The sequence below is a fragment of the Leuciscus leuciscus genome (assembly GCF_965113295.1).
Source record: "Leuciscus leuciscus genome assembly, chromosome: 17".
Lineage (NCBI taxonomy): Eukaryota > Metazoa > Chordata > Actinopteri > Cypriniformes > Leuciscidae > Leuciscus > Leuciscus leuciscus.
Genome location: NC_138741.1, coordinates 40,575,230 through 40,589,170, shown reverse-complemented (window position 1 = coordinate 40,589,170; position 13,941 = coordinate 40,575,230).

Sequence of the window (13,941 nt, the reverse complement as noted above, 5' to 3'; positions counted from 1 at the left end):
ATTAGCGGTAATATTCATCAATGTGAATATGCATCTGTTGCTTCCATAAATTAATTTATTCAAATTAGGGAATAGGTCAAAACCTCGGCTTGTATCAGCGATTACACAATTACTTGTAATAATCACTGATAGAGACGGGTAGCATTTACTCAATTTGGGGAATTTGAGGTAGAAGTTGAAGAAGGTTCATTTACCATGCAGACTGGCCGTCCAGCGGACAGAATGTATAATTTATGAACAGAAATCGGGCGTCTTTAACACTGATAGATAACACTTTCTTGTGGCCACAAAGAAGATAATTATCTCCGTGTTTTAGACAATTTTTAGGTTTCTTTTAAGAATAAAACCAATCGTAGAGCTTATAAGGTAAAATCTGCACTCATCAGGGACTCAGAATTTGAAACAAAACAGGCAAACTTAATTCAAATGATTTAACAAAGTTTATTTAAACAAGCTAGCGATTACACAATTATTTTAAATCACGCAGGAGTAAAAATGCATAAACAAAACAGGCAATATAACGATCGTAATACAGAAATACAACAAAATAAAAAGGTTTTAGAGAGAGATTGGGAGAGAGAGAGAGAGAGAGAGAGAGAGAGAGAAACTCAGCGAGAGGAAACTAATAGTTGAGATACGAATGATTTTAGGTGTGTGTGTGAGATGTGGAGATGGTAGCGTTTGTAAGGTGGGTGTGTCGCTCCGTGAGCACGTGGTAGTGTGTTTGTCTCGGCACACGTGGGTGAGAGTATGTGTGTGTGTGTGTATGTGTATGTTTGTGTGTGTGAAAGAGAATTTAGAGAGAGGGATAGAAACAGTTTAGTCATTCACCACAAAACCCCAACGTTTCTCAGTAATATTTAGACAACTTTAAACAGCATTTCCTTCAGATTGCAAATTTAAAAGATCTACGTTACTCTGTTTGAAAGATCGGCCTTCTGTGGGTGCGTTCGTCTGTGTTGGATAAAGACACCTGGATCACGTGGTCACAGCGTTCTGGTTGCTATGGCGACTTGAAGCGAGCGAAGACTCAGCAAAGATTATCTTTAGCCTTAAGTTGGTTTTGTGGGTTGGTTTCAGAAGACTATACTGAAGTAATAGTAGTTCTAAGAAAAGACTTGGAAATAAAAGGAAAATAAAAGCGAGCGGAGCTTCCTTGAGGGAAGGAGGCGTGTCGTCTTTCTCTCTCTGGCGGACTGCACTGAGAGGAGAGGGGCGCGAAATTTTAAAGGGCTAAACTCACGCCTCCCTCACGTACGTGGGCCAATCGTCTTTAACAACGTATGGGCCCACCTCCTGACGTTTTGAGGTCTATACGCCTCCTTTCCGCGGGGTTTTGAAACGATGAATTCGTCCATAACTTAATAACACTGGTATTTAATAAAACAATGCATTCTCTGATATTTTGTGTTAAAGATTCAGCATCGTTGGGGTTCGTGGAACACGGCAATACCGCGAATGACAGTTCTAATATCTAAAATCAAGGAGGTACATCATTTCTTGTAATTGTGGGCACCACAGAGTGATTACAGGCCAACAAACTACATAGGCATAATATTTGGGACAGGGGATCAGACACACATCAAGAAAATACATTTAAAATATTTCATACAAGGATTTTGGTCCCACGTGGTGGGACCTGCGTCTGTTTCTGTGTGTGTGTATGTGAGTGCGTCTTGAAAGTTCATACCCGCCCGCTGAACTCTTGTCCCCGGCGCTGCGGGTGAGGTTTATGTGTGTGCGTTCGTTTGACTCTTTGCCTTGATGTACCCAGCGGAGACCACATGTTTCGGCATCTGGTCTCTACAACACTGTTTTATTGTTGTGAAGAGTTAATTAGTGTCTATGTGAAAATCAGTGTCCGAGAGACTCCCTGGGGGGGTGCTTTCGGGATCGCTCTCATTGGTCAGCGTTAGGCTCTCCCGGCCATAAACAGACGGTCTCTGTTGGTTTAGACGTAAGAGATCATGTAGAGTGAGAGATAGTCAATGATTTACACCATTTTTCGGCGCCGTTTGGGCTGCACGTCTTGCGCCGAGCAATCTCAAAACAACAGAGGTGTCGTAAATGAGAGTGCTTTGGAATGTGAGAATAGCTTGAGTCAGAGCGAGACAGGGGTTTTGTAGATTTAGACTGCATTAATTAATTTGATTTAATCACCATGCAACTGGTGATCTGCTCTCCGTTACAAATAAATGTTACTTTTTATTAAATATGAAATGTATAATTCAATAAAAACTTGATAAATCTGTTTGTTCAAGTGTTTAGTTAAATAAATTGATGTTTTCAATAAATATATTATTTTTTTTCTTCATGAAAATGTCAAATGTTTAAATTTGTCCATTGTGGTACAATGTTGCCTTGAGGCAACAAACTTATAATTAATAAAAAAATAAAAAAATAATGATAATGTTTATTGATATTGCTATAGTGTCAAATTTTAAGCAGGAAAAACATAACAAATATTTTTTTCTCACTGATATCATAATGCGTACCATAGAGGGTTAACGTGCTCGAAAACTCTTGAAACTTTGCACACAGGTCAGAACCCGCGGCCATCAGGGCCGGGCTGAAGCTGGTACCCGGGCGTGGCAGGGGGGCTCAACAGCGCCCCCTTGAACGGGGTCCGAAAACTTGGTCCGTAAATCAGACATGCTTGCATGTAATAATATGAAACTCTGTACATATATAGATCTCATCGGGCCGAACAACTTTCATACTTTTACTTTTTACGCCAGCCCAACAGGAAGTCGGCTATTATGGGTTGTTTGGAAACGCATGCTGTGGAATTTGATCTACTCCTCCTACAGAATTCATCCATTCGCCTCCAAACTCGGCTCCGGTTTGATATCTCAAACGGTTTGGTTGTGGCGAGGAAACGAATTTATGGCGAATAAGGGACACAGGAAGTGTATTATAACTTCAGCATACATTAACTGATCTTGCTGAAACTTCCACAGTGTGTTCATTGTCAGAGGCCGATCACATGGATGTGACTATTGTGAGTCAAAGTTATAGCACCACCAACTGGCAGCAGGAAGTGTGTCACTTTCAAAATGCTTTGAAATCACCCTCTTATTTTTACCCGATTTGCTTCAAACTTTATGTGTATAATGTAAACACACGGCAGATGTAGACCTGTGAAAGGATTATTGATATCTTAGATACTGTTGCCGTGGCAACGCATCAAACTTTAATATTCTTTTCGGATGCTTTTGAGTCTCTTAGTATGCTTGAAATTGGATGAAACTCGACAGACACATCACACTTATTAGCCAGTAGACATGTGCAAAGTTTCAGAAACGGGCATGGTGAGGGGCTCAGTAGCGCCACCTTTAGTCAAAAATGGGTGCTTAGTTTTAAGTAGAGTCACAAAAATCGTTATGTATATTGTTCTCATCAAGCCGGACAACTTTCTAATTTATAGTCATAAGCTCTGACAAACAGGAAGTGAGATATTTTGGTTTGAATGTGATTTTTTTGAGAATTTTCTCTCTCTCTCTCTCTGTCTCTGTGTGTGTGTGTGGGGTGTGGGGGATTTGTCTTTTAGGAGAGACTGCTTTTATAATTGTTTTTCAAGGTTTCAGGGGCTTTTGGGGCCCTTAACGTGCTCGAAAACTCATGAAACTTTGCACACAGGTCAGAACCTGCGGCCATCAGGGCCAGGGGGGCTCAACAGCGCCCCCTGGAATGGGGTCCGAAAACTTGGTCCATAGATCAAACTAGCTTGCATGAATTAATATGAAACTCAGCACACATATAGATCTCATCGGGCCGAACAACTTTCGTGCTCTAAGTTTTACGACAGCCCAACAGGAAGTCGGCTATTATGGGTTGTTTGGAAATCTACTCCTCCTAGGGAATTGATCCAATTGCGTCCAAACTCGGTGTGCATGAAGTCAAGACATTGAGGATGCTAAATTGTGGACGGATTTTTGATATCTCGAACGGTTTGGCCGTGGCGAGGAAACGAATTTATGGCGAATAATGCAAACAGGAAGTGTGTTATAACTTCTGCATACATTATCTGATCTTGATGAAACTTCCGCAGTGTGTTCGTTGTAAGAGGCCGATCACATGGATGTGACTATTGTGAGTCAAAGTTATAGCGCCACCAACTGGCAGCAGGAAGTTTGTCACTTTCAAAATGCTTTTGACAAAAGTGGGGGGGTTAGTTTTACCCACAGTTTAAAAAATCAGTACGTATATTGGTCTCATCGAGCCAGACAACTTTCTAATTTACAGTCATTAGCTCCGACCAACAGGAAGTCAGATATTTTGGTTTGAAGTGAGTTTTTTGGAGAGTTTTCTCTCTCTCTCTCTCTCTCTCTCTCTCTCTCTCTGTTTCTCTGTGTGTGTGTGGGGTGTGGGGGATTTTTCTATTGTTTTTTATGTTTTTCAAGGTTTCGGGGGCTTTTGGGGTCCTTAACGTGGTCAAAAACTCTTGAAACTTTGCACACAGGTCAGAACCCACGGCCATCAGGGCCTGGCTGAAGCTGGTACCCGGGCGTGGCAGGGGGGCTCAACAGCGCCCCCTTGAACGGGATCTGAAAACTTGGTACATATATCAAACACGCTTGCATGAATTAATATGAAACTCGGTACACATATAGATCTCATCGGGCCGAACAACTTTCCCGTCGTCAAGTTTTACGCCAGCCCAACAGGAAGTCGGCTATTATGGGTTGTTTGGAAAACGCTTGCTGTGGAATTTGAAATACTCCTCCTAGATAATTCATTCAATCGCCTCCAAACTCGGTGTGCATGAAGTCAAGCCATTGAGGATGCTAAATTGCGGACGGATTTTTGATATCTCGAACGCTTTGGCCGTGGCGAGGACATGAATTTATGGCGAGAAAAGAGAAACACGAAGTGTTCTAACTTCTGCACACATTAACTGATCTTGATGAAACTTCAGCAGTGTGTTCGTGGTAAGAGGCCGATCAGATGGATGTAACTATTGTGAGTCAAAGTTATAGCACCACCAACTGGTAGCAGGAAGTGTGTCAATTTCAAAATGCTTTTGACAAAAGTGGGGGGGTTAGTTTTACCCACAGTTACAAAAATCAGTACGTATATTGGTCTCATCGAGCCGGACAACTTTCTAATTTACAGTCATTAGCTCCGACCAACAGGATGTCAGATATTTTGGTTTGAATGTGGAATTCTTTGCAAAATCAGCCTCTGAATTTTTACCCACTCCTCTTAAGTGGTTTATTTTATTCAAACCAAACTTTTTTAACATGATGAAAATACATTAAAGATGCTAAATTGTGAACGGATATTAAATATCTCAAACGGTTTTGCTATGGCGAGGGATTAACCCTCTGGGGTCTGAGGGGTTTTTGGGGTCCTTGAGATGTTCTGACATGCCCTGACATTTGTGCTTTTTTCAGTTGCTTATAAACATATTAATGGCAAAGGTATAATTACACTCTATTTAGCACAAACAGGGCTACCATAATATGTGAGCAACATGCATGTACATGTTTGTATTTTTGAGAGAATAATGTTTATGCATGGTTATTGAAAAAACTAAAAACTAAAGTTTCTGAAATAAGGACATAAAACACATACTAAATATGTGACAATAAGACTTTTGACTAATGGATGTCGTTGCCTAGAGTTTTTTCTTCAAAATGATGTGAAAATCATCCTGCCCTTATCATTCACATAACACAATACATTTTACATTGAAAACATCTTGTAAAACACTTTTTGTTTGTAAAGACAATATGCGCAAGGGGCGTCAACAATTCAACAGCATCATGCATATGTAGTGATTCACACCTGAGGAGACAATGGGGCCCGCATACTTAATGAGCCATTCATTCAGGTGTGTCACCTATAGCCACAAGAAAGAATGCAAGAGCTGCTCAAGATGGCGCCGAGTATGGCTGCTGCGTTGCGTGCTCCGACACAACATAGTAGTCTTTTGTTTGTTTTGTTTACAGTTCTTATGTTTTTCGTCTTGGATGTTGTCTGCCTTATTGTGTACGACAGACAAACACTTTTGGACATTGGTTCGGCAATCGCACACCGAAAACCGGACTTTATATTCTTCAAAGACGACCCGCTGTTTACAAACACGGCAGCGGAGCCCTTTGTCTGGGCAGCTCGGCCGCGGAAACGCAGCCGGAGAAGGGGAAGAAGAGCCGGCGTTCTCATCAGAGTAAGACGGAGCGCAAATCGACCCCCGCTCCCCAGTATTCTACTGGCAAATGTTCAGTCTTTGGACAACAAGCTCTGCGAGCTGAGAGCGCGGATCTCTTTCCAACGTGAGACGAGGGACTGATGCATTATCTGCCTTACAGAAACTTGGATGTCTGCTGAGATTCCAGATTCGGCTATCGAAACTGCGGGGTTCTCCGTGCATCGAGCGGACAGAGCAAAAGACCTCTCAGGTAAAAGCAGAGGTGGTGGTGTATGTTTTATGATCAACAAATCTTGGTGTGATCAGAGGAACGTACATTCTATCAAGTCTTTCTGCTCTCCTGACCTAGAATTTCTCATGCTTCTGTGTCGACCATTCTGGCTACCGAGGGAATTCACAGCGGTCATTATCACAGCTGTGTACATTCCCCCACAAGCCGACACAGACCGGGCACTAAAGGAACTGTACGGGAGAATAAGTGAGCAGGAAATCTCGCACCCTGAGGCCGCGTTCATTGTGTCTGGGGACTTTAACAAAGCCAACTTCAAGAAAATAGCACCAAAATACCACCAACACGTAAAATTCAACACACGAGGGGACCGGATTTTGGATCATTGCTACTCTCCTTTCCAGGATGGCTACAAATCCCTCCCCCGCCCACCACTTGGCAAATCAGACCATTCTTCCGTTCTCCTTCTGCCCGTTTACAGGCAGAAACTAAAACAGGAAACACCCACCCTCAGAACGATCCAGTGCTGGTCGGACCAATCAGACTCTATGCTACAGGATTGTTTTGATCACGCGGACTGGGAGATGTTCCGGTCGGCCTCTAATAACAACATCGAGGTCTACGCTGATAGCGTAACGTGTTTCATCAGGAAGTGCGTAGAGGACGTTGTTCCGACCAAAATAATACGGATTTACCCTAACCAGAAACCATGGATAAATAGTGAAGTTTGTGCGGCACTCAATGCGCGGACCTTCGCTTTTAATTCCGGGACTGTGGAGGAGCATAAACAAGCTAGTTATGCCCTCCGAAAAACTATCAGAGTAGCAAAACGCCATTTCAGGAACAAGATTGAAAGACAGTTCAACACCACCGACTCTAGAAGCATGTGGCAGGGAATTAACATCATCACGGACTACAAAGGGAACACAAACTCCACAGTGAACACCGCTGCCTCTCTCCCGGATGAGCTAAACACTTTTTATGCTCGTTTCGAGGGAACTTACACCCCCCTCGCGGAGAGAGCTCTCGCGGCTGAAGCTACAGAGGTTAGTACACTCTCCGTCTCTGTAGCGGATGTAACCCGATCCTTCCGACGGGTGAACATCCGTAAAGCCGCGGGTCCAGACGGCATTCCGGGCCGTGTCATCAGAGAATGCGCGAACCAACTGGCTAGTGTTTTTACGGACATTTTCAACTTGTCCCTCTCCCTGTCTGTAGTCCCCACATGCTTCAAAACGTCCACCATTGTACCTGTACCGAAGCAATCCAACATCACCTGCTTAAATGACTGGCGTCCTGTTGCTCTGACCCCCATCATTAGCAAATGCTTTGAGAGACTAGTCAGAGATTACATCTGCTCTGTTTTACCTCCCTCACTGGACCCATTGCAGTTTGCATACCGCAACAACCGTTCCACTGATGATGCTATTGCATCTACAATATACACTGCTCTCTCCCACCTGGAAAAAAGGAACACATATGTGAGAATGCTGTTTGTAGACTACAGCTCAGCATTCAATACCATAGTGCCCTCTATGCTTGATGTGAAACTCCGGGCTCTGGGCTTAAACAGCTTGCTGTGCAGCTGGATCCTGGACTTCCTGTCAAACAGACGCCAAGTGGTTAGAATGGGCAGTAACATCTCCTCATCACTGTCCCTCAACACTGGAGCCCCTCAGGGCTGTGTTCTCAGCCCACTCTTGTACTCCTTGTACACACATGACTGTATGGCAACTCACAGCTCCAATACCATCATTAAGTTTGCTGATGATACGACGGTGGTAGGTTTGATCACCGACAACAACGAAACGGCCTACAGAGATGAGGTGCACACTCTGTCACGCTGGTGTCAGGAGCATAACCTCTTCCTCAACGTCAGCAAGACCAAGGAGCTAGTGGTCGACTTCAGGAGGAGTGGCAGAGAACACAGCCCCATCACCATCAATGGAGCACCGGTGGAGAGAGTCACCAGCTTCAAGTTCCTCGGTGTCCACATCACAGAGGAACTCACATGGTCCGTCCACACCAAGGCCGTTGTGAAGAAGGCTCATCAGCGCCTCTTCTTCCTGAGACGGCTTAGGAAGTTTGGAATGAACCGCCATATCCTCACACGGTTCTACACCAGTACTGTAGAGAGCATCGTGACTGGCTGCATCACTGCCTGGTATGGCAATACCATCGCCCGCGACCGCAAAGCCCTGCAAAGGGTGGTGCACACTGCCAGTCGTATCATCGGAGGTGAGCTTCCCTCCCTCCAGGAAATATATGCCAGGCGGTGTGTGAAGAAAGCTCGGAGGATCATCAGAGACTCTAGCCACCCGAGCCATGGGCTGTTCTCACTGCTACCATCAGGCAGGCGGTACCGCAGCATCAGGACACGCACCAGCCGACTCCATGACAGCTTCTTCCCGCAAGCAATTCGATTTCTAAACTCTTGATCCCAAGTGATCAATAACCATAAACATACTGCATCTCAAAACACCTCAACTTAACCTACTGTATATTTACATTTATTTTCTTTCGCATGTGTATTTATTGTATGTATAGATGTCTATATTGTATATTGTACATTATTTATTGTATATTGTATAGTATATATGGTGCTGTGAGTTATCGTGCGCACATTAGAGGTGTAATCTGTAAGTGTAAATTGTTTCGTCCATTGTGTCATGACTGCTATGCTGCTTGGAACTGCACCTAAGAATTTCACCACTGTTGCACTTGTGTATATGGTTGTGTGACAATAAAAGTGATTTGATTTGATTTGATTTGATTTGAAGAGCAATATATATGTATATATATATATGTATATATATATTCTACCAAATTGGTTCACAGTTGGAAGCATTTCAATTATTTTTATTTTTTTTACAAATTTTGCTTGCAAATTGTATAATATCCAAGGAAAACATGTCTAGTAATTGTGCAGTTAATTCTCATACTGTATTTTCAGTTTTGGAATATGTATCCTCTCCCCAAATTTGTCAATAATAAAACACAATAAAAATTATTTAAAGAAAAGGCTTATATTTACCTTTTAAAATTTGTTTACATCTACCTTGTAAATATATTTTTTTATTAAAAAGGTTACAATTACAACAACAATTGAAGTGTAATCTTTCTTTGTAAAAACTAAAGTATACATTTTATCATACATATTTCAAAGTTAAGGATTCATTACTTCGAATATAGCCTACATTGACAAAACATACTATATTTAACATATTAGCAAAAATTGGCAAACAAAAGCTTATTTGAGGTGGCAGATATTTTACAGTAAAAATGTGTAATCTATCCAAAACTAATCAACGAAATGTTGTCTTTCATTTGTCTGTAACATAGGTCTTTCGTTTTTATTATAAGGAATATAAATGTTAATTTGCAGTTTAATACGTTGCTTATACAAATACATTTTATTTCAACATATTTCAGTCGATTTTTACTCAGTATAGCAAAATAGTTTGCTAAAAGCAGATTGTTCATTCACACACAGAAACGCAATTCAAATTTAAACCGTCTTTTTGCGAGTTGTGGTAAACAGCGCATCTCTGCCGTTCATTCATTCACACAGAAACGCGATTTACTTGAGAATGAAAAAAAACTTACTACAGTATTCCATCCGTTGCTCCTCGAAATACCAGCACTTCTGAGGTACGTTTTCCATTATTATTATTCCTCACAGCGCTGCGAGACAGTGTGAACAAGTAGCCTACAATGATCTGAATAAACTTGATGTGTTTTCTCGAGCTGATATGGGGGCGTTCACAGTTTGTATGGGATCGTCTCAGTCATTTGCGTTTGAATAGCGCGCGCTCTCCGTGGGCGGGGCAGATTAAAACGTAATGAGCTGAGATGAGCTCGACTGGAATCGCTCTCTTTTAATACAGATTTCACAAGATGAGAATATTTGTTTTTTATATAAATTACTTAATTTAAAAGAAGAGAATTCAAGCTTCATGCCTGTATGTCTGTATGCCTGTTTGACTGAGTATTCGCTGAGTTATTGTTCATTTTCGGACACGTTTCAGAATGGACTTCACTGGCAGAGAGAAGGCAGAACTCACTTCGTGTTTATTTTTCTTTATTTGGCAAAAAGCACAACACTTTATTTTTATTGTGAGTATATACAAAAATAATACACATTTAACAGAATCGATTGATGTATGAAACTCCTATGGAAAATCAAAGTCAACAGAGTATTTATGAGTTTCTTTTACACTGATAAAAAAAAAAGCGAGCTGGTATAGCCGGCGATACCGCCGACCTCAGGGGGTTAAAGTAATGTCAAAAAAGGAAACACTAAAAGCCTCATATCTTATAAAAATTTAATTGTATGCCATTTATTTCTATATAAAATTATACAAATATCAGAACTAAACCCATTTTATTCTTTTTTTTTTCAATTTAAGAATTATTTGTAAGTTTAAAAATAGCCAGAATCTTTTTTTAGTCCAAAAAATAAATGAATCGTGTGATTTATAGTGCTATACTGCCCTCTTGTGTTCAAAATCAGGTAGGCCTATAGTATTTATATATAAATATATTAATATTTTCCCACCGGTTAATCGACGTGTGACAGCGTAGGAGGCTTTTGAATCGCTAACTTAAAAACGAAAGTAAAATATGTTCGTCCGCACTGACATGGATAATGGTGCAGAGCAGAGCGAGCGTTTTCAATGATTTCCTATGGAAGTAGGAATGAAATAAAAAACGTTGACTGTTCTGCTTGTTCCTCACCGTGGACGCGCACCATTATGAATGTGCAGCCCGTGCAGCCGTGAGCATTTGAGCATTTTAGTTTCATTTTAAAATTAGCGCCTTTCTGGGGCGGATTGCTTGAATTTATTTTACAAAAGCACAATGTTGTGTTTTATTGCGAGTGTACACAAATATAAGTTAACACTTTGCAGTTTGAATGATGTCCTCTATGAAAATAATGACGGAGTATATTTTTATGTGTCCACTGATCAATCGCGCCCGCGCCACACACACACACACACACACACACACACACACACACACACACACACATTCCAGCATTGCAATCTTGACATCGCAGCCTATTCATTATATCCGTAATAAAATATTATAATAAAATAGTCAACCTAACATAAAAAATACACTGCTTTGTTTAAATAGTCAGTAGGACACTTCGTATCATTCACAGTAAGCACATTTTTGTCAAAATGTCAAAGCACATTTTTGCGCATGTAAAGAAAGTGCTTTTTCTACGTCGGTATTGGAACGTGAGTGAAGTACAAAGCCTATAATAAAGAATAGTTTAGCATCCAAATACATCGCAAATGTTGAAACATTTTGATTCTCATGAGAGAGTTACGTGAGCCCAACACTGCTTACTTTCGTTTTTATTTTTACATTAAATTTAAAGGATTTGTTGTGGAATATTTTGAGTGTATCATAAAATCAGAAAAACGTAAGACAAGTAATATTTTCTGTCTTATATAAATATATATATATATATATTTGCGAGCAGCGATGAAGGGCCAAAGCCGGCGGCACCGCCACCCCGGTGCCTTTAGGTAACTAAAGGCACCGGGGTTGCGGTGCCACCGGCTTGGGCCTGTAATCGCTGCTCGCAGCTATATTTATTATTATTATTATTATTATTATTATTATTTTGTCAACCTTTTGGGCACTTTTGGGGCCCTTAACATGCTCGAAAACCAGGGCTCGCCAGTTCCAGGGCTCGACAGCGCACCCTGGAACGGGATCCAAACACTTGCCCATAAATCAAACACACTTACATGTAATAATATGAAACTCGGTACACATATAGATCTCATCGGGCCGAACAACTTTCGTGCTCTAAGTTTTACGCAGGCCAAACAGGAAGTCGGCTATTATGGGTTGTTTGGAAACGCATGCTGTGGAATTTGATCTACTTCTCCTAGGGAATTGATCCAATCGCCTCCAAACTCGGTGTGCATGAAGTCAAGACATTGAGGATGCTAAATTGCAGACGGATTTTTGATATCTCGAACAGTTTGGCCGTGGCGAGGAAACGAATTTATGGCGAATAAGGGACACAGGAAGTGTATTATAACTTCAGCATACATTAACTGATCTTGATGAAACTTCCGCAGTGTGTTCGTTGTAAGAGGCCGATCACATGGATGTGACTATTGTGAGTCAAAGTTATAGCGCCACCAACTGGCAGCAGGAAGTGTGTCATTTTCAAAATGTTTTGAAATCACCCTCTTATTTTTACCCGATTTGCTTCAAGCTTTATGTGTATAATGTAAACGCACGGCAGATGTAGACCTGTGAAAGTATTTTTGATATCTTTAATACTGTTGCCGTGGCAACGCATCAAACTTTAATATTCTTTTCGGATGCTTTTGAGACTCTTAGCATACTTGAAATTGGATGAAACTCGACAGACACATCACACTTATTAGCCAGTAGACATGTGAAAAGTTTCAGAAACGGGTGTGGTGAGGGGCTCAGTAGCGCCACCTTTGGTCAAAAATGGGGGCTTAGTTTTACCTAGAGTCACAAAAATCGTGATGTATATTGATCTCATCGAGCCGGACAACTTTCTAATTTACAGTCATTAGCTGCGACCAACAGGAAGTCAGATATTTTGGTTTGAATGGGACTTTTTGGAGAATTCTCTCTCTCTCTCTGTCTCTCTCTCTCTCTCTCTCTGTATCTGTGTCTCTGTGTGTGTGTGTGGGGTGTGGGGGATTTGTCTGTTAGGATAAATTTGCTTTTATAGTTGTTTTTCAAGGTTTCAGGGGCTTTTGGGGCCCTTAACGTGCTCGAAAACTCTTGAAACTTTGCATACTTGAATTCTTTTAGGATGACAGTACACACAAATATAACTGAACTTCTTAGTCCTTTACCAATTTATATCTCTCAACCTGTTCTATCCTTGTTGAACGTTTCTGAATTAAAAGTTAACACAATTCGAAATCAAAAGATATATTTGGATTAGATACTCTCTTCCTTAAATGGCATGCAGGTTCATTTACTGAACCAATAACTAAGATAATTAATGCCTCTTTTAAGGAAGAGAAGTTTCCAAAGGATTGGAAAACAGCCATCGTTGTTCCAGTTCACAAATCAGGAGACCCGACTGATGTGAGCAATTATAGACCGATTAGCATTTTACCCTGCATCTCAAAAATTGCAGAGAAATGTGTTGCTGAACAGCTGATCACACATCTAAATAGTAGCCCTTATACACTGCACCCAATGCAATTTGGTTTTCGAACTTATCATTCCACTGAGACCGCAAACTGTTTCCTGTTAGAAAACATCAAGCTAAAATTGAATAAAGGAGGTGTTGTCGGAGCTATATTTCTAGATTTAAGTAAGGCATTTGATACAGTCAACCATCAAATACTTATTTGTAAACTAGCCAATTTTAATTTCTCCGATAATGTGATAAAATGGATGAAGTCCTATCTTGAGGGCAGAGTTCAGTGTGTAAGGGTGGGTAGTGAAACATCATCCTTCCTGAGTAATGAAATGGGTGTGCCTCAGGGATCCATCCTGGGCCCTCTCCTGTTCAGCTTATACATAAATGATTTAC